This window comes from Neovison vison, chromosome 12 (genome assembly GCF_020171115.1).
Source record: "Neovison vison isolate M4711 chromosome 12, ASM_NN_V1, whole genome shotgun sequence".
Lineage (NCBI taxonomy): Eukaryota > Metazoa > Chordata > Mammalia > Carnivora > Mustelidae > Neogale > Neogale vison.
Window position 1 is genome coordinate 136,457,749 of NC_058102.1, and position 27,242 is coordinate 136,484,990.

The 27,242-nt window shown below is 44.0% G+C and overlaps 1 long non-coding RNA gene across 1 annotated transcript; it reads right to left on the reverse strand.

Moving 5' to 3' along the window:
* LOC122891715 lies at positions 1–26,738 on the reverse strand. Its single transcript, XR_006381313.1, has 3 exons — positions 26,635–26,738; positions 16,826–16,986; positions 1–32 (listed from the first exon to the last, which is right to left on the reverse strand). It is a non-coding gene; the product is annotated as an uncharacterized LOC122891715 (long non-coding RNA).
* Between the last annotated feature and the right edge of the window lie 504 nt (positions 26,739–27,242).

The window sequence follows — 27,242 nt, forward strand, 5'->3', positions numbered from 1 at the left end:
TGCCTGCCTCTCCGTCTACTTGTGATTTCTCTCTGTTAAATCAAAAAAAAATGATAAAAAAAATAAAAAATCAAGAGGAATAGTTATTAATTGGAGAGAAAGGTGAAGGACAGAGAGGAACTCGGCACGATCCCAAGCTTTTTGCCTGGTTAGACAATGGCACCACTAAAAATAATAAGTACAAGAGGAGAAACTGCGTCCACAGAAGGGAACATGGGCATTTACCTTGAGTTTGCACAGTTTGAAGATAACCTGTGGCCTCTCTTCCCGGGCTTCCCAGGCTTCTTGCCCTATGCAGTCACGGGGGACCCCACAGGGAGAGGGACCTCACGCTTGCTTAACACTCTGCTGTCATCGCCTTGAACATCTCAGTCATTTTTACCGGGGCGGGGGGCGGATTTTTCTTTTGCACTGGGTCCCACAAATTATTTTGTCAGTTCTGCCTAAGACCCCAGAGTCAGAGGGAGGATTTTCAGGGAAAGTTTTGCACACGGCTTTGCTTAGGCAGAAATATGGGCTCCAGCATCTCCCGGGTGGCACTGTCTGCTGTTCTCACACCCAGTTAACCACTGCGAGCCTGGCTGGGCGCCATCCAAGTCCTGTACCCTAAATTATAGGGCTCTCGCATCAAACTTAGTGAATAAAAATCTCCCTGATTCAGGCTTTCCCTTCTCTACCAGCCGCAGCTCTGATTATAAATATTGGAGCCTGAGGGCTTTCCTAGGAGTCAATGTGGTTACTAGAAGAGCTCATTCTCATGGATTAAATGAATACTCAGGTCACCTCCCGCCAGAGGAGGAGAGGCTCAGGTCTCCTAGAATTAGGGGAAGTGGGGCTTGTTTTCCCCCTTCTCCACCTGCTCCCCCCACCCCGCCCCTGCTGGCCTCCTCAGCCCCCCTCACCTCTGCCCCGAGTCTGTAGATCCTTTCATCTTCCTTTGCAAAGTCAGGTACCCCCACATTCTGAGTAAGTTGAGTCATGTGGGTAGGCGCTGCCTAAGTATCTTGCCTGCTTTTTGCTTTACCAAGACGCTAAAATCATTGCAGCCTCTTTTTTCAGATCTCAGGCTCCTGGTTTTAATTTTGATCCCACCTTATTGAGTTTTCTGGACTGAAGCCTTTGCTTTCCAGATGTGCTCCTGCCGGCCGCATGCTGACGCTCCCCTTTGCGGTTTGCGTGAGCGGACCTGCGAGCCACCAAAGTGTTCACGCGGCCACCTTGTGTGGTGGGGGTCCACCTACAGCCTGCCGGGTCCAGAAACGTGATTTGGAGAGGAAACTCAAACTCACAGTTTACAAATGTATAAACCAGAGGTAGAATTTGTTTAAACAGCAGGGACAACAGAGGAAAGTAACTAATTCTATACTGGAAATAAGAATTCTGGTATCATCTGACCCCTTTCGATAGCTAGACATGTAGGACACGAAATTATTTACTAGAAAGCTATTTAGAGCAAGAGAAGAGCGATTTTCTTGAGGCATATTTTACATGGAAAAGCTAAAGATCTACCCTCAAACCATACATCTACAGGATTCAGGAATTTTCTTCCCTGCAGTGTTGGCAGAAACAGTGCAGTGGGATCCCTAAACAGTTAGTCTTCCCCTTGGACACACAGGAAGGTGACTTTTCCCAGCATCTTCACAGCTAGGGGAGGCAAATTGATTGGGTTATGGCCAATGGGATGGGAGCAGAAGTCATATGTGTCCCTCCCAAGCCAGGCCCTGAATCCCTGATTCCCACACCGCCTCTCTTTTCCCATAGCATCCCCTGGCAGAACACAGAGGATGCACGGTAGAACCGTCACTGGAAGGGCCGGCTCCCTAAATGACTCTATCAGGTCTCATCTCGCCTGCCCAATGGACACCCGAGGCAAAAGGGAAATAAATTGTCGTTGTATTTAGTCACTGAGATTTCAAGGCTCTTTATTACTGCAGTTAACAGATCTTGACTAATACAGAAAATATGTGATACTCTCCCAAACATTTACTTTTGGGGACCCTCTGCGAAGATCATGCAAAGATTTTCATTTTATGATTATACTCTTTAAAGAAAAGGGGGGAAGTGCAATTGACATAGGGTGTGGCTGGCTTGGTTGGCTGAGCACCTGCCTTCGGCTCAGGTCATGATCCCGGGGTCCTGGGATCAAGTCCTGCATCAGGCTTCCTGTTTGGCTGGGGGTCTGCTTCTCCCCCTCCTTCCTGCTAGTGCTCTCTCTCGCTATCTCTCTCTCTCTCAAATATATAAATAAAATATTTTTTTAAAAAGTAAGGACACATATTCAGGATCTACTTGGTCTTAAATCCCCTACACCATCCAACCTCTCTAATGCCAAAGCCAGTTTACTTTTACTTAAAATATATATATTTACATGTGTGTGTTTTACAAAAGTAATATATTTCATATACAGAAAATAGAGAAAATAGTAAAAGAGCCCAAAGACAAACACTAAAAATCATCTTTAATCTTACCCTCAGAGATAAACCAGTATTAGCTTTGGGTGAACGGTGGGCGTGTCCTTACAGTTTTTGAACTCACATATGTCAATGTGTTTATTTAAGCATTTATGCTTCTTGCTTTATTACAAGCATTTCTTCAAGTGCTGTGTTCTTTTACTAGATTTCTGAATTATAAGCTATAACTTATAAACTTACCAGTTATTGTTATAAATTGCAACTGAAACCTATTTCTAAAGGTGAAACTTAGGCATCTTCCTTTTTAACTTCTGTTGGTAACACTATGATGAGCCCCCCCGCCCCGGTCCTGCAGGTCGGAACCCACACATCCATCCAGGATTGTGTTCAAGGGTTGAGACTGTTGGATTAAAGAGTTTATGCGCTGTAAAAGCTTTTAACACAAACTTCTGAGTTGCCTTCCAGAAAATGTTACTATTTTATAACCCACTAGTAGTAAAGGAGGGAATGCCAACTTCCTCAACATTTTTTTAGTTGTCTCAATGGATGTTTCTATGATTTATTGATATGGCTGAGCAGTTTGATTTGGGATTCTTTTGTGAATTGCTTGTTAAATCCCTTTTATTGTTCCTGTAGGAATATATTCTCTTACTGCTCACACTTTAATGTGCTTTAATATATACTATCTACTAATACTTGTAAGTCACTAATTATATATATATACACACACATACACACACACATATATATGACTACATATATAGATAGTCATATATATACACACACATACACACACACACATATATATGACTACATATATATATAGTCATATATATGTGTGTGTGTGTATGTGTGTGTATATATATATAATTAGTGACTTACAAGTATTAGTAGATATATAGTACATATATAGTCATATATATGTGTGTGTGTGTATGTGTGTGTATATATATATAATTAGTGACTAGTCATATATATGTGTGTGTGTATGTGTGTGTATATATATAATTAGTGACTTACAAGTATTAGTAGATATATAGTACATATATTAGTACATATATATAGTCATATATGTGTGTGTGTATGTGTATATATATATAAAACTAATCCCAACATTGTATCTATTTTTCACTCTGGCATATAGCAAATACTGTTTAATTGACAGAAGTTTAAAAATTTTATTTAGTTGAATCTATTATCTGTTTCCTTTATAATTTCTTCTTTTCATTCCTGAATTAAAAGACAAAACCTCAAATAAAAGGAATGAATAATACAGTGAACATTTTGGAGAGAAAAAAATTAAAAAATTAACTCAAGGAATTCTACTAGAATTCTGATCAAAACACAAAGAGATAGAAGGATGCCTGGGTGGTCAGTAAGTTAAGCTTCTCACTCTTAATTTCAGCTTAGGTCATGATCTCTGGGTGGCAGAACTGAGCCCTGCATCTGGCTCCGTGCTTGGTGTAGAGTCTGCTTGTCCTTCTCCCTCTGTTCCTCCCCTGTGGGTGCATGCTCTCTCTGTCTCTGTCTCTGTCTCTGTCTCTCTCTCTCTCTCTCTCTCAAATAAATAAAATCTTTAAAGAAAAAAAGACTCTGGGCGCCTGGGTGGCTCAGTGGGTTAAATCCTCTGCCTTCGACTCAGGTCATGATCCCAGGGTCCTGGGATCAAGCCCCACATCGGGCTCTCTGCTCAGCGGGGAGTCTGCTTCCTCCTCTCTCTCTGCCTGCCTCTCTGCCTACTTGTGATCTCTATCAAATAAATAAATAAATAATTTTTAAAAATGCTATAAAGAAAAAAAGACTCTCCCTCTCTCCCTGCCTCTCCCCCCTAAAAAAATGAACGCACACATACATAAAGAGGTAGAAATTATCAGGGAATTGCCATTGAAAAGGTAAGAGTGAGAGGAGAGGCTGGGTATTCCCAGGTGAGGTGGTAGGAGGGGTCACGGCAGAGTGGAGTGACCAGGAACTAGCTGGCGGGCAAGTGAGCTTTCCCTTCTCAGCTGGGAAGAGCCCTCCAGGATACATGGTCTGTCCTCTACCCTGTCTTTTGGGGACCAACCCAGAAAAGCCTAAACATTTATCTCCAGGAGCAGGGCTGTTTTCCAGGGGTGGAGGAGATGTGAAAACCTATACAGATTTTTCCAGAACACACAGATTCAGCTATATCACTGGGGAACAGAGAGAGAAACAAAGTATAGATGCCTTTTGAGAATTTTTTTTTTTTTAAGTAGGCAGCTCTATACCCAGCATGGAGCCCAACATGGGGCTTGAACTCATGACCTTGGGATCAAGACCTGAGCTGAGAGATTAAGAGTCAGATGCCTAACTCACTGAGCCACCCAGGTGCCCCTAGAATTCTTTTCTAGTTTTTGACCCTCCTTAATTTTGCTTTCATTACCTTAAAATTCAGGAGGCATTGTTCTGTCCGCTCCATATTTTGTTTTTGGTTTTTTTTTTCTGTTTTTTGTGTTTTTTTTAAGATTTTATTTATTTATTCGACAGACAGAAATTACAAGTAGAAAGAGAGGCAGGCAGAGGGAGAGGAGGAAGCAGGCTCCCCGCTGAGTAGAGAGCCTGATATGGGACTCGATCCCAGGACCCTGAGATCATGACCTGAGCCGAAGGCATAGGCTTTAACCCACTGAGCCACCCAGGCGCCCCTGTTCTGTTTTTTTTATTACAGAAATCGGGAAGTACAGGTAAGCACGGAGGTGTACCAATTACTAATAATATGTTAGAAACTTCCGTATTTGCTGACTCTACTTCCCAAATCCAGCTTCGCATCATCAGCCTTATTCCCCCAATTCCTTTCATTTAAAGGAAAGAAAAAAATGTATAAAAATAAAAAATACAAGGAAAATATAAAGGAAAGACATCAGAAATCAGGGCCAGAAGATAGGTTATCAAAAACTATAAAATCCCTTTTTTTTCTTCTTCTGTCCCCAACCCATGTTCTCTCCAGCACCCCACCCTCCCAAGAAACTTGAGCACCAGAGGGTGTGTCTTCATGATACTAATGTTCCATGAAGGGAATGGAATGAGCGGGATTCAGAGCTCAGAATGAGAACAGGGATCCGTGTGTGATCCCACATCAGTGTTCCTTCAGGAAAGAAAACCTTGCGAGGAGCCAGGCCCAGGCAGATTATGGTGGGGAGAAGTTGGCCAGCAGGACCTCCTCTCTCCCTGTCTCACCGCACTCTGGCATCGCTAAACCTATCACTTCCTACAGCATCTTGCTCTTGGCTAGGTGCCAGTGATACCTAAGAACTTCTCTGGTAACGGTGTGAGGTCAACTAATGGAAATTGGGGCGTCTGCTTTGTGGAGGTAAACACAGAAAGGAAAACAAGATTTTGGAGACATTTCTCTGCAGGAGGGGTTCCAAGCGGAGGGTTGGGATATATTTACCTGAAGCTAAAAGGCTGGGTCTCAGACTGAAAATGGGGGGCAGGAGGGAAAGGATGAACCACCCAGAAAAGTCAAGATCAGAGCAGGACCCGGGAACCGGGGGGGTCCCATGCCTAAAACAGTTGAACTTACAGGAGAAGCCCAGATTTCTTTCTTTTTTTTTTTTTCCAATTTATTTATTTTCAAAAAAACATTATTCATTATTTTTTCACCACACCCAGTGCTCCATGCAAGCTGTGCCCTCTATAATACCCACCACCTGGTACCCCAAACTCCCCCCCCCCCGCCACTTCAAACCCCTCAGACTGTTTTTCAGAGTCCATAGTCTCTCATGGTTCACCTCCCCTTCCAATTTCCCTCAACTCCCTTCTCCTCTCCATCTCCCCTTGTCCTCCATGCTATTTGTTATGCTCCACAAATACGTGAAACCATATGATAATTGACTCTCTCTGCTTGACTTATTTCACTCAGCATAATCTCTTCCAGTCCCGTCCATGTTGCTATAAAAGTTGGGTATTCATCCTTTCTGATGGAGGCATAATACTCCATAGTGTATATGGACCACATCTTCCTTATGCATTCATCCGTTGAAGGGCATCTTGGTTCTTTCCATAGTTTGGCGACTGTGGCCATTGCTGCTATAAACATTGGGGTACAGATGGACCTTCTTTTCACGACATCTGTGTCTTTGGGGTAAATACCCAGGAGTGCAATTGCAGGGTCATAGGGAAGCTCTATTTTTAATTTCTTGAGGAATCTCCACACTGTTCTCCAGAGAGGCTGCACCATCTTGCATTCCCACCAACAGTGGAAGAGGGTTCCCCTTTCTCCACATCCTCTCCAACACATGTTGTTTCCTGTTTTGTTAATTTTGGCCATTCTAACCGGTGTAAGGTGATATCTCAATGTGGTTTTAATTTGAATCTCCCTGAGGGCTAATGATGATGAGCATTTTTTCATGTGTCTGATAGCCATTTGTATTTCATGATTGGAGAAGTGTCTGTTCATATCTTCTGCCCATTTTTTGATGTGTTTGTCTGTTTCGTGTGGGTTGAGTTTGAGGAGTTCATTATAGATCCTGGATATCAACCTTTTGTCTGTACTGTCACCTATTCTCCTGAAGCTGTTTCAAAAAACTGAAGCAGAAGGAAAACTTCCAGACTCTTTCTATGAAGCCAGCATTACCCTGATCCCCAAACCAGGCAAGGACCCTACCAAAAAGGAGAATTTCAGACCAATATCACTAATGAATATGGATGCTAAGATTCTCAACAAGATCCTAGCCAACAGGATCCAACAGCACATTAAAAAGATTATCCACCATGATCAGGTGGGATTCATCCCTGGGCTACAAGGATGGTTCAACATTCACAAATCAATCAATGTGATACATCAAATTAATATGAGAAGAGAGAAGAACCACATGGTCCTCTCAATTGATGCAGAAAAAGCATTTGACAAAATCCAACATCCGTTCCTGATGAAAACGCTTCAAAGTATAGGGATAGAGGGAACATTCCTGAACCTCATCAAATCTAACTATGAAAGACCCACAGCAAATATCATCCTCAATGGGAAAAAGCTTGCAGCCTTCCCATTGAGATCAGGAACAAGACAAGGATGCCCACTTTCACCATTCTTGTTCAACATAGTATTAGAAGTCCTAGCAACAGCAATCAGACAACAGAGAGAAATAAAAGGTATCCAAATTGGTAATGAAGAAGTCAAACTCTCTCTCTTCGCAGATGACATGATTCTTTATATGGAAAACCCAAAAGACTCCACCCCCAAACTGCTAGAACTCATACAGCAATTCAGCAACGTGGCAGGATACAAAGTCAATGTGCAGAAATCAGTGGCTTTCTTATACACCCAGATTTCTTTCTGCAGCCGGCCAGGGCCCTCCTAATCCGCTCCCTGGCTGACTGTTTCTCTCCACTCACTGCAGACAATGCATCTCCGATTTCAAAGGCTGTCGGAACAACTGGGCATCCTTTAGGAATTAACCAAATTATCACCACTGCTGAGAGCCTCCCTGACTGCCTCTCTGCAGGCATTCTGCCCTCTGCTGCACTTTTCAAATACTAGGTATGTAGGTCAATTAATGCTTATCACTCTTTATGTCATTCTTCTTTTTAAAAAAAAATTCTTTTAAAGATTTCATGTGTTTTTTGAGAGAGAGAGAGAGAGAGTGCACAAGCGGGTGGAAGTGCAGAAGCAGACTCCCCACCGAGGACGTGGGGTTCAATCCCAGGACCCAGGGGTCATGCCCTGAACTGAAGGCAGACGCTTAACCGACTTGAGCTACCCAGGCGCCCCTCGTTCTTCCTTTGATACGAGCTCAGCAACAGGCCCCCATGCTTTAGATTTTGAGTATCCAGTCCCTGATATCATGCCTAGAAAGCAGTCGGAGGTCCAAGCGTTCTGGGTGAGTGAGGAGGCGAGGGGCACAGAAAGATTCTAGAAAAGGGAATCTTGTGTGACTGGATTTGATGAAAATTGTGATCCATGCCCTTGCTCTCATTTTCTTTTCCTTTCCTTCAAGGTGGTGACAGTGAGAGATTACTTAAGAGAAGGCCTGGCCCTTGAGTGACTCTGGGCATTGATGGGGAAGACACCTGTAGTCCAGACGTGTTGGTACCTGTGGTGCAAACCGCTCAGAGCGGCTGGGTGTGGCTTCCCCCGGAACGCCTTGCCCCAGTGCCAAAGGCCTTCTCACCCTCCACAAAAGCAGGCAGGGCAGACCATTCCCCAGAGCAGACCAGCTTGCACAATTCTTGAGAAGTAACCCTGGAATGTGGTTCCTAAGCTACAAATCAGTGGTTCTCCACCAGAGATTTTGCTCCTTCCCTCCAAGAGATATTTGGAAAAGTCTGGAGGTATTTCCGCTGTCATAACTAGCACATTGGGAGATGCGTCTGGTATCCCACGGATAGAGCCCCGGGTGCTACTAGACATCCTACGTGCACAGGACAGTCCCCCACAATGAAGGATTACCTAATCCCAGTGTTAATTCTGAGATTGAGAAACTCTGCTCTCAATAGTGATGTCATGGGAGAGGTCACCGATTCTGAGAAACATCATGCCTGAAACTCTGAGCTCAGAGCACCCCACCCAGGGACTGGGGATCAACACACCCTAGAGCAGACTTCGGCACCTCCTCAGATCCCGAGTCAGGTGACGGCATCACTCCAAACTGTCACGAGGGCCATACCTGCCCGCTGTCCACTGTCTCCTTCAGTCCCACTTCCGGGGCCTTGCCTTACACTCCACTGAGGGTCCCTGGCCATCAGGCTCAATATCTCTCAGCTTTTGCCCTTTTCTCTTCCCAGTTTACTGGCAACAGCACCTACGCTGGCCTCTGCACCCTCAGTCTCCATGGCTAAGATCCTCATCTTGAACTAGAACTCATCATCTCCTTGGGCTCCGGCAAGATCTTGCTCTACCAGTCAACCCTCTCTTTCTGTCCATCCTCTCTCGAGTCTATGGTTCCCTCCCTTAGTCTATAAATACACATGAGATTCTGCATCCTTTCTGAAAAAATTAAAGAAAGTTTTCTTCACCCAACGCCTCTCAAATTTTTTACCTCCCACCCCATTACCACCTAATTTATTTCATTTATCTAAATGTATATTCTTACTGCAAAAGATTGTCAAAAATTTGGAAAAAACTCAAGTCTGTCTGTGATTTCCCCCCCCCCCCAAACTAACCAGCAACAAAGTAACCACTAGTAACTGGTTTGGGTTTTCCTTCTAGAACTCTGTGCATTTATTCACTATAGAATACAGATTTATTTTGTAAAGATTCGTTCTCCCGAGAATGGCATTATTCTGCGCCACTATTCCACAACTGTTTCCGCCATCCAGATCGACTTGTTATCTCAGCACCATTCCTGTCCCTTTCTATGTGTGTGTGTGTGTGTGTGTGTGTGTGTGTGTGTTTTCCTTTTTCTTGCATTGCAGGGCTTGGAAATCTGGAAAGTATACTTCCCAGGCTCCCTTGCCAGCACATTCCCAGCTTCGCTTCCAAGAGTGCCAGGCTCTTGCTTGATATTTGGAAGGTGGAAGAGAAGCAGAGGCCATCACTGCTTTAGAAACAGGGGCAGGCTAGTGGGCAAATGTGGTTTTCTGGTTTTCTCCTCCTGGGAGTGGCCCGTTTGGGTACCGCAGGAAGCTAAGATCATCACCAACGTTTTCCTGTGATCCTGGGCCACCCTGATTTCCCACGTGTTCGTGCAGCCTTTCCTGACTTGGTCTCCTCTGGTCCTTTCAGCAGTTGTGTGAGCCCCCAGTCCCTTAATGAAATGTTTTCCAGTTTAAGTGACCTGAATGATTTCTGTGTTCATCATTGAACCCTGACAGCTGGAGTACGGTGTCCAGAAGAGGTTTTAGGAAACAGACCCACAGGATGGGGCTCTAGGATAAGCCCCATGATCTGGTGACATTCAAAGGCCACGCACGATGATATACTGCCAGTCCGTGGCTTCGGGTAGGAAGCGCCTTTTCAAATTCTCCCCTGCAGTTGCTTGGAATGAAGAGCATATTAAAAGGTGGTCTCTGGGGGCCACCTGGGTGGCCATCTGACCTTTGATCTCTGCTCAGGTCTTGATCTTAGGGTCATGAGTTCAAGCCTTGCATTGGAGTCCATGCTGGGTGTGGAGCCTACTTTAGAAAATTATAATAAAAATAAATAAATAGGGGCAACTGAGTATCTCAGTTGGTTATGCATCTGTCTTCAGCTCAGGTCATGATCTCAGGGTCCTGGGACTGAGCCCGCATTAGGCTTCCTGCTCAGCGGGAGTCTGCTTCTCCCTCTCCCTTTGCCCTTCCCCTGCTGCTGGTGTGCGCTTATGTGTGTTCTCGCTCTCTCTCGCTCATAAATAAATAAAACCTCTAAAAAATGAATGAATGGGGGCGCCTGGGTGGCTCATTGGGTGCCTTAAGCCTCTGCCTTCAGCTCAGGTCATGGTCTCAGGGGCCTGGAATTGAGCCCTGCATCAGGCTCTCTGCTCAGTGCAGAGCCTGCTTCCCCCTCTCTCTCTCTGCCTGTTTCTCTGCCTACTTGTGATCTCTCACTCTGTCAAATAAATAAGAACTTCAGAAAAATAAAAAAATGAATGAATGAATGACTAAAACAAAAGGTAGGCTTTGAGAGGCCAAGCGGCAGCCACAAGCAGTCTGTCTGGAGACGAAGACAGACAGCCTTGTGAGCGGACTGGTCGCTGTGACGGCCCCCACAGTGAAAGGGGAAAAAAATGGCAAGCTCCGCGCTCGGGAATGTCTGCTAACGTTCTGGTCAGAGGATCGCAGAGCTTCTGTGACTGCCCCAAAGGAACCCCTGGTCTCTTGCAGCCACCAGGACAGTGTGTGTGAACGTCAGGCCCAGTGTCTTGGCCTCAGGATTGCAAAATTACAATCCACATTGATTGCACAGCTGCTCTGGGCCTTGTCTGCACTGAAGTTAAGGACTGTTCTGGAAAGAGTGGGAGCCTGGTGGTTACAAAGAATCTGAACAGAGTGGACCTGCTTATAGAAAGTAGCCCCTTGCGGGGGGGGTGGGAGGTTGGGGTACCAGGTGGTGGGGATTCTAGAGGGCACGGCTTGCATGGAGCACTGGGTGTGGTGAAAAAATAATGAATACTGTTTTTCTGAAAATAAATAAATTGGAAAAAAAAAAAAAAGAAAGTAGCCCCTTTTCTCTGAAGGAAACATCTTGTTGAAAACCATGCGGTGTCCTCATCTGAGAGAGTTTTCTGACAAGGAGACGCCATGGTATCCTTGAAACCTACCCTTCCACCTCCTAGGACCTCTCAACACGTTACTAGAACCTTGGAAGTTTTGGAAAACAAGTACAAATGCTCGTCATGAAGAGAGATGACATTCTGAAGGATTTTGCGGATATGTGTGTGGAAACCAGAGGTAAATGTGTGGGGATGGAGTCTAACAGTGTCTGTGGCAGACTGTTCAGTACAGTCGTGCTTTCTGTTTCCTCACAACTAGACCACACTTCCAGGGTACCTGGGGGTTAGAAGTGGCCATGTGACTGAATTTTGGCCAGGGACATATGGGCAGAAATAAGGACTATCCTTTCTAGGTTGGCCCCATAAAAATGTCCCTCAGAATATTCCTCTGTTTTCCTTCATCCGTTGGCTGGATGCTTATGTCCAGGGTGAGCTTAGAAACCGTGGTGAAAGATTAGAGAGTCTCTGTCTGCGTGGAGCAGATGTACCCTCTCTTTTTTGGCCCACTGTATTTTACATGAAGTAAAAAAAAAAAAAAAAAAAAAAAAAACCAAAAACCTTGCGTTGTTAAGCCACTGAGATTACACCATATGTAAGTTAAGCCTTTCCTTAATTTACATATACACTTAAGACTTTATCTTGGAGGGACGCCTGGGCAGCTCAGTTGGTCAAGCATCCAACTCTTGATTTTTGGTTCCAGTCATGATCTTGGGGTCATGAGATCGAGCCACGCGTCCGGCTCCACACTCAGTGGGGAGTCTGCTTCTCTCCTTCTCATTCTACCTCCTCCCCCCAAACACGTAAGTGTATGCTCTCTCCCTCTCTCTCTAAAATAAATAAATAAATCTTAAAAAAAAACAAAACAATGTATCTTGGAAATCTTTCTTAGCCAGTACACAGATTGACTTCATTCCTTTAGGTACTATGTAATGTTTCACAACACAGACATACGATCATTTATGTTTCTATTTTTCTGTTTTTAGTTTTTTGCTATTAAAATGTTGGAATTGACACTTTTGTGCATGCCTCTTTATATATAGCATTTCTTCATATCTAGACCTGGCACAAAGAAATGCAGTTGCTTCGAAAAACAGCAGGTTCGTGTGACTTTTTTGTTGATACTGCCATTTGCCTTCCAAAATGTCTGTATAATCAGTCCTACCACCCCAGGACATGAGGGCAGCTGTTTCCCTGGCTTCTTGCCAACTTCAGTAATAGGAATAATATTTTGAAAATATTAAGCTAATGTGTTTTTCCTTTGAATGCCTTCCTTAAATCATATTCCTTTGCAGGCTTCCACCTCCAAGGCTGCTGCATGGGGCTTAATGCCCTAAGAAAGGGAGAGGGGGTATGGGGAAGGAAGTCATTAATCAAATCTGAATCTCACACCTGACTTTTCTGAATCAGAAACAAGTCTGTGAAGCCAGTGCAATCTATTCATCTATTAATAGATTAAGAGCGCCCAGAAAGCTATGTTATTCATTAGCTTTTGCTGCATGACAAACTACCCCTGAAATTAGTGCTTTCGAACACATTTATTTGCTCTTGATTTGACAGGCTCGTGATTCGAGTGGGCCTTGGCTAGGTGGCTTTCCTCTGCCCCATGTCCTGTCAACGAAGCTCACTCATGCATTTGGACCTTGGCTGGGAAACTAGGATGGCAGAGACTCTCTCCCTGTGCTCTCAAACTCTAGAAGGCTGGGGCAGGATTGCACTTAGTGGAAAAAGGGTTTCTAGAAGCAAAAGAGGGCAACCCCCAATGCCCAGGCACTTTTGAAGCCCATGCTTATGCTATTGTTGCATTGGCCAAAGTTGTGTGGCCCAGCCCTATTTAAGAGGTGGAGAGTTAGACCCCATCTCTTGTTGGGAGGACCTGGAAGGGCACATATAGAAGCCACCATGCCCAACCTGAACACCCTCTCACAGGTCTCTACTCCAGACCTCCTCGTCCTCATTCTTTCAGTCCTTTCTCTTCAGGCTCTTGACCAGCCAACCAGGCCATTCAGCCTACCGTGAGCTCATGGAAATTCTCATCCTGGGCTACTTTTCTTCCCATGTAAAGGGGGTGATCAGGTGATTATTAAAAGCTCAACCCACTGGAAAGATTTTTCCTTCAAGACTCTCTTTTAAGGTTACTATTGAAAATGACTGTGATGAATCTAATATCCATTTTATCCATTTGCTATTGGCACATCACAAGCCAAGTCAATCCCTCTATAAACCAAGTCCAGGCTCTTCCCCCTCTTTCAGCACCTCTTCCTTTGCCCTATGTGGCCAAACCTGTGAGTTGAGGGAGACATGTTGGTGCAACTACCGTGGAAAAGGAGACTGGGCTAACTTCTCGTGCATCTTAATGGTACCACTCAGACTCAGTCACACAATGTTGACACAACATTTCCATCCTATTTCCATCCTATCATCCTATTATGAATGCCACCGGCCTCCCTCTGTGACCGATGGGTTCAAGAGAACGCAGCTCATCATGAGCAGTTCCGGACACGTGACTACTTGATGCTTCCTGGTAAAGCATTCTGCCTTTACTGGGGCCCAGTAACACACCAGAAATTATTTCTAGAAAGACAAAGGAGCTATTCCTCTGGAGCTTGCCATAAACTTCACATAGCATCTTTTCCCACCACTGACCCTTCTAATATCATAGGGCCTGCCATGTGGAATGGTCCAAATGGCAAGACTGCTTGTAGAGCAGCTTGGACTTGCTGCAGAGCACTTTTCTGCAAAAGGGTGCACTCCAAGCTGCCAGTCTTTTAGATCAGTCAGAACGTGAACTGGATCCAAGTGCCTAGGTGCAGAATGTGAAGAGGTCTACCAGGGATAGGACTTTCTACTCTGTGGTGAGAGATGCAAGATCCAGTCTTTTAATAAGGGATGTCCTGATACAGTCCAACCCTTGGAAACCCAAAATCTTTACCAAAGTAGCAGGTCCATAAATCTTCTTAGAGATTATCTCCTGCCCCATATTATGACCCTCCTTCTGATATATTGATAATTCCTTCTGATATATCTGTCAAAAGGTCAATAGCAGCCTAATACCATGATAAAATGCCTCCATCATTCACCTCACTTCATCTCATAAAATAGACACTGTATCATCTTACATCATCACAAAAAGAAGGGTGAGTACAGTACAGTATTTTTAGAGAGACAGAGGAGGACCACATTCACACAACTTTGATTACAGCAATTGTTATGATTGTTCTATTTTATTATTAGTGATTGTTGTATAGTAAGTACCTAATTTATAAATTAAATGTTATCATTGGGGAAAAAAAAATATATATATATAAATTCAGTATTATCCACAGTTTCAGACATCCCAGACTGGGAGTCTTGGAATGTGTCCCTGAACATAGGAGGGATCACTGTAATACGATGAATCATGTAATAGAATGTATAAGTAATCTATACATTGTTAAAGAATCATGTATAGATTATTTAATGTGGATTATGTATAAAATGATTACATTAATTTACTAATATTAGCAGATATAAATTAATACTTAGTATATAGTTTTTTAAATTTAACTAATAGTAACATTAATAGATGCTTTTTTTTAAAGATTTTATTTCTTTATTTGACAGACAGAGATCACAAGTAGGCAGAGAGGCAGGCGGGTGTGGGGTGGGGAGAGAAACAGGCTCCTCGCTGAGCAGAGAGTCCGATGCAGGACTCGATCCCAGGACCCTGGGACCATGACCTGAGCCAAAAGCAGAGGCTTTAACCCACTGAGCCACCCAGGTGCCCCTAATAGATGCTTTTAAAAATAGCATTATATTGATATAATAGTAATGTATTAATATTATAAGTATTCATTATTTTCCATTATATATGTTGTTAACTTTCTTTCACTAGAGTCAATGTTCATTGTTTTTATTTACCTAACTTCTCAATAATTTTTTTTATATTTTAAAGATTTTTATTTATTTATTTGACACAGAGAGAGAGATCACAAGTAGGTGGAGAGGCATGCAGAGAGAGAGAGGAGGAAGCAGGCTCCCCACTGAGCAGAGAGCCCGATGCAGGACTCAATCCCAGGACCCTGGGATCGTGACCTGAGCCAAAGGCAGCGGCTTTAACCCACTGAGCCACCCAGGTGCCCAATTTTTAAATATTTTATTTATTTATTTGAGAGAGAGACTGAGCACAAGTTGGGGGGAGGGGCAGAGAAAGAGGGAGAAGCAGACTCCCCATTGAGCAGGGAGCCCGATACGGCTCCATCCCAGGACCCTGAGATCATGAGATCATGACCTGAGCTGAAGGCAGACACTTAATTGATTGAACCACCCAGGCTCCCCGCTAACTTCTCCATATTTTAATGAACCCCTTATGATCTGGATTCTAATTGTAAAACACAACAGAAATTTATCATACTAAAGTCTTAAATGACCTTCAAACGTTAAATCCAAATATTAGTTTTTGATCTTGCTCTGACTTATTTGCAGCATTTTGCTCTTCCTGAAACTCCAGGCTTTCTAGCCTTCAAGCTCACACTCTCCTGCTTTTCTCCCTGCCTCTCTGCCAATTATTCATCTCCCTGTCCCCAGGCTCTGCTTCTTTTGGCTTCCCCTTTAAGCATTTGCTTTCCTCTGTCTCCATTTCTGCCCTGTGTTGCTGCGCCTCATGCTCTTCCTGGTAATTTCATCTAACCTCAGGTTTCCACACCGCTTACACTCTTGCAAACCAAATCTATTTCTGCAGGCAAGACATGTCCATCAGCCATAGTTTTTTTTCCTGTATCTGGCTCTTTCTGGACTTCACCACTTCAACACCATATGAGCATATCCAGTTCAATGCGTCCAAAATGGAAATCTCACCCATTCGCGGCCAACATTCTCGAATTCCCTTCCACCGGCTGCACTCCTTGCCTCCTGTCACCTGCTATTCATTCTTCAACCCCCGCAATCTGGCGTCTGCCCCCACGACTCGGTTAATTTCTTCCTTCATGAAGAACTGTTTTCCTTGCCTCTCTGATGCTATGCTGTCCTATTTTGGTTCATAAATGCCTGGTTGCCCTTTCTTGGTATCATTTGTCGGCTTGTCCTCCTTGTCTTAACCTTATATATTGAAATGCCTTGAAGTATATTGCCTCAGGTTTTTCCTTCATTTCTCCCTCTGCAACAGAATCCCTTTCCTTGGCTCAAATTACATGCTAATGACTTTGTAAGTTATATTTCCAGTCCAGGTCAAAATCCACACACATATAACTGGACTTCTGATCTGCCCCCCTCCCCCCAGTGTCAGCAAACCTGGTTGGTGCTCAGGGCGTGCTCTCCACATTGGTTCATCTGCTCCACGTTCCACTCTCCAGCCTTGCTTGCGAGTCAGTCTGGACCCTGTTCTCCCGGGTGGTCTTACTTTGTTATATTCTTGACTTCTTCTAATCCATTCTTCACACACCAGCTGCAGACTTTTATATAAATGAAAATCCTTTTATGTTCTCTCCTAAAAACACTTTGATGCATTTAGATCAGGACCTTGCCATCAACATAACTTAAAATGCTGTGTCTGACTCCTAGCCTCTACCCACAGTCCAGCCTCTTCTAATGGTCCTTCTCCCTTGTTCACTGAGTACCCTTTGGTTTCTTGATCCCAACAAATTCCCTTCTGCTTTGCAGCTTTACCTAGGTCTGAAATGCTCTTCACTCAGTCACTGTTTGTAGGGAAAAATAGAGCTCCCCTCAGAAGTCCCTTTCTCAAGGTTGACTCCCTCAAGCAGGTTAGGTCTCACTTGTACACTGTCTCCTGACTCTGAGCTTTCCCTCACATTTGACACAGGTGTGATTAACTGTCCTAGTTTTCACAACTACGATGAATTAATTATGCAGCTATATTTTACCTAATATTAATAGTCCACAGTAGCCCATGAACTTCACAAGGCCAGAGGCTGTCCGGTTCTCTCATGCGTGGCACAGTGTCTGGCACATTGGAAATCCTCAATAAACACTTATTAAATGAATGCATGTGCTTGCTATAATGTCCCCTGAAACTTCCTTTTCCTGTTTTCTGTTCCCGTAGTGAAGACATCACCATCCACCAAGACCAGAGATCTCTGATGAATTCCTTCCATTTCTCTTCCACTTCCATACCCTGTATGGAGTCAGCTGTCAAATCCTAGCTAATCTGGTCTCTCTCTTCTCTCCTGCTACCACGTGCTGGTGGAGGCTGTTCTCACCCACCTGGGATGCTGTAAGCCTCCCCACAGGCCTCCTGGGGCCTGGTCCCTCTCTCTGCCAGAGTGTCCCTGTGAAGAGACCAGTGGAACTGAGCAACCTCCAGGTAGAGATGTTAGCTGCTTCTGTTCCGGGCAGATCGTTGTATTTGACAACTAAGAATGCCAGGGAAGGCTCCAGTATAGCTCCCTGGCATCATCGTCTGCCCCTGCCCTGCAAAACTCATGTTCTAACCACCCTGATTTCTTGCCATTTCCCAAAACACACCTTGCCTTTTTGTGGCTTCGTGACTTTGTGGCAGCCACTCTCTGTACTTCGAATACTTTCCCCTCCCCTTTTTGCATATCAAATATCTGCTAAACCATCAAAACTCGCCTGAAATTAATTCCCTCTTTGAATTATTTCCTTTTTCCGCCAGGAAGAGATAGATGTTTCCTTTCTCAGTCCCTACTGCTTGCTTGCTTGCTTGCTTCCATCCTTCCTTTCAATATTTTATTTATTTTAGAGAGAGCAAGCATGAAGGGGTAGAGAGAGGGAGAAAGAAACTGCACTGAGCATGGAGCCTGATTGGGGGAATGACCCCACGACTGCGTGACCCCAAGACTGCGTGACCCCACAATTGTGAGATCATGACCTGAGCCGAAACTGCGTCAGCCTCTTAAGCAACTGAGCCACTCAGGAGCCCCAGTCTCCACCGCTTTCAGAAAATCCCCTGATTTACTGTATTATCATGTTATTTTGTAGTTCTCTATTAACATGCCTGCAAAGGGGGCATATAATTTATAGTCACAATCCAGTGTGTAGCAAAGGGAACTTTCTTTGCTTTCTGTAACAAAACTCAACTAACCGTGGAGCCACAGAGCCATGCGTATCACGAAACACATATTGTCACCACTTTGGAGTCACCTCTGGATTAATCTACTCTTCTTTTTTTTTTTTTTTTAAGATTTTATTTATTTATTTGACAGAGAGAGAGAAATCACAAGTAGGCAGAGAGGCAGGCAGAGTGAGAGGGGGAAGCAGGCTTCCCGCAGAGCAGAGAGCCTGGTGCGGGGCTCGATCCCAGGACCCCAAGATCATGAGCTGAGGCAAAGGCAGAGGCTTAACCCACTGAGTCACCCAGGTGCCCCTAATCTACTCTTTTTGAGTAAATGTTCAGGCAGTTTTAAGATCTCATTCCTTTTGTTTCTGCTAACCTTTTTCTCTCTGTAGAATCGAAGTTTCCTGGTGACCCAGGTAACATCCTGACATTGAAGGAGGGATGAACTCTCACCGTGGTTGGGGTGTCGAGGGCTGCCATTGGTGGCTGATATATATGGCCTCTGGTCAAACCATTGGGTTCACTCCCTTATTTTCATCCAGACCCCGTGTCCTGCTGTAAGGGCCTACTTAGCCAGAATGAATCCATCTCGGTTAAACAGTGATTTTGTTTAAACTAACCCTGCCCCCCCAACCAGGGGAACTTACTTAAAAGCAAGTCCAGGAAACTAGTAAAATATGGTCAATCTGTCCCTTATAACAGAGCCCAGAATACAAGGACGAGTCAGGCCAGGTGGAGACATCCAATCAGTAAAGCACACATACTATCTCCCTAACTGCCAAAGAATGTGGGCCCCGTCTTTTGTGCACCTTTTGGGAGCCTTTTGGGCACCAATTCTGACCAAGGTGATAGGCTAGTTCAAATAGCTACTATAGGGTGAATTGTAATTCAATTGGCCACCCGTGTGTGACCTAGCATGACTATGCAATTTTCTCTCTGTGTTACAATGTCATTGGCCACCTGTGTGTGGCCAGGCCCAACCATATGGCCTTTGCTCTATAAAAGTTAGTCTGTGAGGCTGGGAGGGGCCGCTCTCTCTGTAAGAGGTGGCCCCAACCAGTCAGTTTGATTCTCCGTGCTGGGGCGAAATAAAGCTTTGCTTGACCTTCGCTTTGTATCAGTCTCGCTTCTTTAATCACGGACCCTAGCCACTGCCTCTTGGCATTTATACCTGCACTATCTCCCCCAGGGCTCTGGAGCGCTGACCTGTTTCCTTCATGTCACTGTGTGGGGTGCAGGATTCTTGTGGGCTGCTCTCGGGCCCAGCTGCTTGGGTGACCCCATGAACCTATTGTTTTGTTACCTTGTGCTGGATGTGGGGCTTCCTTAGAGGTTAGCCAGCTGGGATGTACCTGGCTTGGAAGGCTCCTGTAAGCTTCTTGAACATCTAGGGTGTTTATGGCTCTCCTTTCCCAGAGGTTATTATCCTGGGAGGGGGAGTTTTAAACTTGAAGGTAGGAAGGTGCTTCTTGGGCACCCAACTTACTCTCACTTTAATTAGTCTCCCCAAGGTGCTCCCCTGGGGCCCAGGAAGAACTGATTTCTTACTTCACAATAGGTATGATTTTTAATGGGATACATGCTCCAGTCCTCTAGACTCTGGAGCCTTGATTTTCGAAGACATACATTTTCACTCTGACCCAAACCTTACTTCTTGAAAATCAAAAGCGCTTGCCTCTCAGACTGATATGTTAGTGAAGGAGTTTAAAATTTTATTTCGAGGGGCGCCTGGATGGCTCAGTCGGTTAAGCGTCTGCCTTTGGCTCAGGTCATGATCCCACAGCCCTGGGATGGAGCCCCGCATCAGGATCCCTGTTCAGCAAGGAATCTGCTTTTCCCTCTCCTTTTGTCCCTTGTGCTTGCTCACTCATTCTCTCTCTCTCCCTCCCTCTCAAATAAATAAATAAAATTGTATTTCAAAAGGCAAAGCTGACTAATGAGTGCTTCTAGCTAGCCTAGACCCACCCTTCCCCCAAGGACAAGGCAGAACAGAAAGCCACTGCTGCTTTCTTACTGATAGGGGGATGGTAAGGTAAAAGAATAGAAAAACAATTTAAGAGCAAAACATTTCCCTACTGCATTTGTTTTCTCCACCAAACTATAAGCTTCCTGATGGTCTCCTACCTAGAGCTGGAATGTTCATAGAGGGCAGAAATCAGCAGTTCCATGGGGAAATTGACAGCAAGGGACAGAGTTCCAAAGCTGTGATAAGGCCTTGGCTGGCAAAAAGTTGTCTTAAACCCATGGGTCATTCTCAAAACTCTCTTCTTTGGCTCTCCGCTAGAGAGAGCGGGCATTTAAAATACTTATTTCCAGTCTTTCTTGCAGCTACAAATCAGCGGTAAGAGTTTGTCAGTGCAAGTCATTACGTGACAACTTGGTGGGAAATACCTGGGCAAGTTTTTGCTTTCTGAATGGAAGAGACAGATGCAGCTAAGAATCCTTCGTCTTCCTTCCTGCCTTGCGCAACTGGCAGAGCCTCCCACCCCCACTGCTCCCTGGTCTACGCCATAAGGATGATTGTGGTGAGAAGAGCCAAGGGAAAGCCCTTTGAGTTCTTCCCCCCTGAAAATTATAAACAAAAAGCAACAGCACATCCCTGAGGAACTGCCGGAATTGATGCCTTCTTCAAAGCTTGGAAAGATCAAGTTATGTTCTTTCTATTAAATCCCTTTAAATTCAGCTATGGGGCCTTTGCAGAAGAGAGGTCTTGGAAGATGACAGTGGATTATCCAAAGCCTCATTAGCTGGTATCTCTAATTAGAATTGCTCTTCTGGATATGATCTTTTACAGTAGCAAGTCAGCACAGGCCCAGGTACTTGGTATGCTGCTGTTAATCTAGAAAATGCTTTTCTGTTTCTGTTTGTTTGTTTTCCCTCTGACTCAATAAGTAGAGAAAACTAGCAGGGACAAGTAGTAACCTCACTTCCTCCCTGTCCTTATTCAAGGGAGTCCCCTGGGAACTTGATATTCCTACTGTCTATACAACATCCTTCAGGTCCACTGTTCTGATGACATTTATATGGATAGGACCTGGTGAGCTAGAATGAGGAACTTCCTCAGATGCCCAACTAGGATAAAAGTCTGCTAAAGTGAGGGCGATAAACCCCATAAAAATACGGGCCCCCCAACCAGTAAGAAAGAGGCATAACACTTGATGGGACATTGTAGAGGTCAGGGGCTACTTCGTCCATTTGGGTGACTATAACAAAATACTAGAGCCTGGGAGACTTAAAAACAACAAATATCTATTTTTCATGGTTCTGGATGCTGGGAAGTCCAAGATCAAGGCATCGAGCGTGGCTGCATTCTGGAGAGAGCCCTCCGTCTGGTTCTTAGCCTGCACCTTCTTGTTGTGGCTTCATATTATGGAAGTGGCGCAGGAGCTCTCAGGGATCTGTCTGGGACCTCATTCATGAGGTCTCCGCACCTCAGTAGCCCCACTTCTCAAAGGCCCTACCTCCTAATACCATCATCTTTGAGGGTTAGGATTTCAACACAAGAGATGAATGGGGCACAAACATTCAGACCGTAACAGCTACCTATATCACATTTACATGTCTTTCACGCAGCCCATATACTGTATAAATTAAAGGTTGCCATCTTTGCGTGTGACCCAGTACAAGAGAAGTCTATAAGGAGCCGGAAGTTAACCATGATTGGGTAATAAGTTACAGATCAAAGTGATGGTCTGTTATGTTAGTTACAGTTCCTGTTTTGAGAAAACAACTCCTCACTTGCCATTGAACCCTGGTGGGTACTGAACGCCTGACCATGGATCAGGAGGTGACCTTGTTACAGAACTACCCATGACAAAATGGTTATTTCCAACATACTTCTCCATATACTTGAGGCGCCCAGAAGCACAAGTGCAAGTAGCAGATATTTAACCCAAACCAAGCAGGTCCTGCAGACACAAATGAATTGCAGACCTAAGTTGCTTCTATTTCCAGAAGACTCCTCCTGTCCACTTCAGTCTCCAAACACAGAGGACCTCATGGGCACTTTGTTACATCTAGTTGACTGATAGGACATTTCTGAACTTGGATTACAGGTGGGTCTGCCTTGTCTGCTAACACCAGCTGAAAGACTGTTGACTGTAATGTTATAGCCTCATTATAAGATGTTGGTATGGACTTAGGACTAACAGTATATGGTGTTGATTTCCATAGAATGCTTGTGTCCCAGCAAAATCCATTTTCTGAAACCTAACCTCCCACTATGATGACATTTAGATGTGGGGCCTTTGGGAGGTAAGTAGATCATGAGAGAAGAGAACCCAGAGAGCTTCTTCACCCCTCTTACCATGTGAGGTTACAATGAAAAGATGGCCATCTATGAACCAGAATGCGAGACTCACCAGACACCAAATTTGTCTGATTCCTTGACCTCAGACTTTCCTTAGACTTAGAACTGTGAGAAATACCTGTTTGTTGTTTAAGCCACCCAATACATGACATGTTGTTATAGCAGCCGGCATGGACCAACACACTGGTCTTCCCAAAGCCAGAGTGAAGACGATGCTCGTCGTTAGCGGATCCCATATCAGCACATTTGCCTACTTGCTGCGATTTCTTTGTGACCATGACATCGACAGTGACCATACTCTCGCAGGCATCTGAGGAGGTGCACAGAGCACTGAAACATTGGAGTTGCCCGGTGCATATGTTGCCAGCTGAAACTGAACAAGGCAACACTGTCTTCTTGTTTCAGCTCTCACACTGAACAAACGACCCTTTTGTGGCCTAAGTAGAACCACGTTTTTCACATTCTGTGCCTTTTGTTGGGATTTCACTGTTTAAAAGAGCCCCTAAGCATAGTGCTGAAGCGTTGGCTAGCGTTCCTAAGCTCAGGAAGGCTGGGATGTGCTGTAGGGAGAAAAATGTGTGTGTAACAAGCTTTGTTCAGGCCTGAGTTACAGCCCTGTGTCTCCGGGTTCGGTGTTAAGGAATCAATAATATGGCTCATCCAAAAAAAAAGGGACAAGGAAGTTCTCTGATCTGTATGTCAGGCCACTCCAGAAAAGTGGCCTGGGTAGCATCTATAATGTGTGATGAAAACTACACAAAGGGGCTACACCTGTGGATATAGATTCGAAGATGACAACTAATTTAAAAAAAAAAAAAAAGAGCATCGTAGAAAGCATTATAAGCCTGAAAGTCAAAGAAATGTACAGTCACATTGCCCAGGGTCAAGAAAATGTTACTTTTTTGGGCTACTGCCTCCTCACATATTTCAAAAAGCAATACAGCATGAAAAATGTGAACCTTTCATGAGGGGCAGGTTCTGCAGATCAAGAGGCTGTGGAAGAATTTTTTAAATGCCTGCTAAGTGTTATGTAGGAAAAGGATTATATGTAGAAGAACAGGTTTCCCATGCTGATGAAACTGACTTGTTTTCCAAGGATGTTGGCAAATGAATTCATAGAACGAGTGCTTTGGTTGATGAAAATGCTGTGACCAGAAGCTCGCAGGAACCTAACCATGTATTTCCCCTTGGAGTTTAGCATTGGCTAATTCGGGATTAGTGCTGACCTTACAGAATGTAACTACCCTGAATACTGCGTGCCCCAAACAGTTGACTGTATGTGGATCGGAGAATCAAGAGGCAGGAGTGAGAGTAGACCCCTGCTCATGTGCTCCAGGACCCCCTCCAACAGTCTTGTTAAGATCTTCATCATCCTGGGCTCTAATGGTTTCAGAGTTAAATACCCCAAGGACGAATTTTTTTGCCAGGGGATACGATGGTATTCTCTCAAGTATTTTTAAGAAAGTCTATCGGTATTGCTATGTGTTTGTACTGTGGTGTGTTTGTGTGTGGGAGGGGTGTGTGTAAGGGATGGGGTAAAGAACATACAATGCCAGCTACAATGTACCTCGCTACCTCTCATCTCTCACCTGCCCTGAACTAGTTTCCATGCCCATTACTCAACTATATGGAAAGTGCTCATAAACTTCACCAATGCCCTTGGCGTTGAACCCCATCCATGTGTCTCCAATCTCAAACCTCCCTAATTCTCAAATGCTTTTGACTTAGTTGGCTACTATCCTCTATCCAAACTCTTCTCTCCAGCTCTCTGATGCCCTATCTTCTTTCTACTTTTTCTCCTGTTACTACTCCCTTGTTAAGTGTCCTCAGCTTAAGCTCTCCTTCCCTGCTCAATTATTAACATTTGACATCTAATCCTCCTCCAAACTTGGTCCTGGGTCTTCTTCTCTTCACTATCTTCCGTATTTAAATATTCTCACCCCTCTAGTATCTTTATGTACAGTTTATACACTACAGCTCCCATTAATAGCTTCAGCTCAAATCTCTTCCCCTAACTCCAAAGGCCATATCCAACTGCATACCTAAGATCTCCACTTGCCTACCTCACAGATATCCTTAAAAGTCTACATGTACTCCTGACCATCACCCCACAGTGCTGGTTTCATCTCCAATTGTGTTGCTGGTTCTCTCTTTATATTAAGAAACAGTAACACAGTCACGCAGGAAGCAAAATTAGAAACTACTCTTCACTCCTCCATTTTGCTCATCTCTTGCCTCCAATTCAATCCTTCAGCAGATTTTACTTCCAAATATGTTTCAATTCCATCTGCTTCTCTCCATATCTACTATCCTGGGTGTCTACCATGAAGTGAAGTGGGTGGAGGTAGAAAAGCATCATGGACAGTTTCAAGCTTCCATAGTCCCAGATTTGTGATGCTAGAGAAAAGAGACACCTTCTCTCTATCAGCATTAACATATAAAATCCCAAAGAAGGAGTAAACAAGTTTGGGTCATTTTCCAGTAATTTTGACCACAGGGAGGTGTGATATTGTCATTTTTCAGTTCTTGCTTCTATGTCCAGCCCATGGCCAAGGATCCAAGGTGTGTGACTAAGACCCCCCTAGAATCACATGGAGGAGGAAGGGCAGCTTCCCAACGTGCAGTGGTGCTATTAGCAAAAGAGGGGCCTGACAAAGAAAAACAAATTTTGTAAAGAGAGAAGGCTAGTGGGGCAGTGGGTGAAGTGTCTGCTGTAGGCTCAGGTCATGATCCCAGGGTCCTGGGATCAAGCCCCCCATCGGGTTTCCTACTCAGCAGGAAACCTGCTTCTCCCTTTCCCTCTCCCCCTGCTTGTATTCCTTCTCTTGCTGTCTCTCTCTCTCTCTGTCAAACAGATAAATAAAATCTTTAAAAAAAAGAAAAGAAAAAGGGTGAAGTCTGGTGTCGGGGCATATAACTGCCCAGTTTGTGCTTTGCTGTCCTGAGTACATTCTTCAGGCAGACCAGAACATGAAGTAATTGGTTCTCAAATGAATACTGTTATCATAATGCCTACATTCTTTGAGGATTTCCTAGAATAATACTGTATAGAATTTGGGTAAACTGGAGTCTTTTAGGGTTCTGAAAACATTCTATTACATTTTGTTGAATTAATGAGTCTAGTAATAAGTAGGAAATGTCAAGGTCTGTGTTTGGGTTTTTTTTTTCATTCTCTTGGGGTGCTTTCAGCTTTGGGATCCCCAGATTGGCAGGGTTCCAGGATATATATATCCCAGAATATATATATTCATGTGCATTCTGCTCCGTGAATTTATGATGTCAGTGCAGTTATGCATATGAAAAAATCCATAGCTGAAGATTAAACAGTAAGAGGTACATAAAAAGAGGTTAAGGAGGGTTTTCTTCTGCCCTATGTCAGATCTCCAAATATGCAGGGAAATTCAAATTAATCTAATCAAGTTAATATAATCCATTAAAATGCACATGTCTTCTTTCAACATCCTTTTTTAAAAAAGATTTTATTTGTTTATTTGAGAGACAGAGGTAACGAGAGAGAGCACTAGGGTAGGGAGGAGAGGGAGAAGAAGGCTCCCCACTGAGCTGGGAGCCTGACATAGGGCACTGATCCCAGGACTCCGGGATCACAACCTGAGCTGAAGGCAGACACTCAGGAGCCCCTCTTTCAACATCTTTTATGACTTACGTGTGTGTGGTGGGGGTCAACTGGAATTTTGACTTCCCAAAACAAAAACAAAACAAGAAAAATATAACAGGGTCAGAGAATATAGTTCTTACCATTCATGTTCTTCTTCTGAAAAACCAGCAGAGGGCGAACAAGATGGAAAATAAAGCAACTGGAACCGACTAGGCAGATGAGAGACGTTTTTTCTGTTTGCCCAAGTTCACACAGAACCTAAGTGGCAAAAATGATTCTTCAGTTAAGGACTTAGAAAGGAGTAAATGCATCCAGGAACACTAATTTGACTTAACCCTGGCCTTTTCAAGTTGCTTCTATAAGATTTTAGTCTGTGATAGAGATTAAATCCTTTGCAACCACGGCTCATCCTGTAGTATAATTTCCTAGAGACCAATCCTGGAAAGGTAGGCACTCAGAAAATGTGTAAGGAGGGTAGAGAAAACCAACACATCTCTTATTCTAATGACAGAATCACATACTTGTAGCAATTAGAACATAACTTCCCCTTAACACTTCAGTATTCACAATGTCTGTAGAATTTAAAAGGAAGAAAATCAAAGAAGTAAAATGTACTTTATTTCATAGACCCTGGGTTCAAAATGAAGACACACAGAAGCATTACAGAAAGAAAAGAATAAGAATTTCATAAATCTTGATGTTAGAAAAATGTGAGATTGTTCTATTAAAATTTTAAAATATAGGGGCA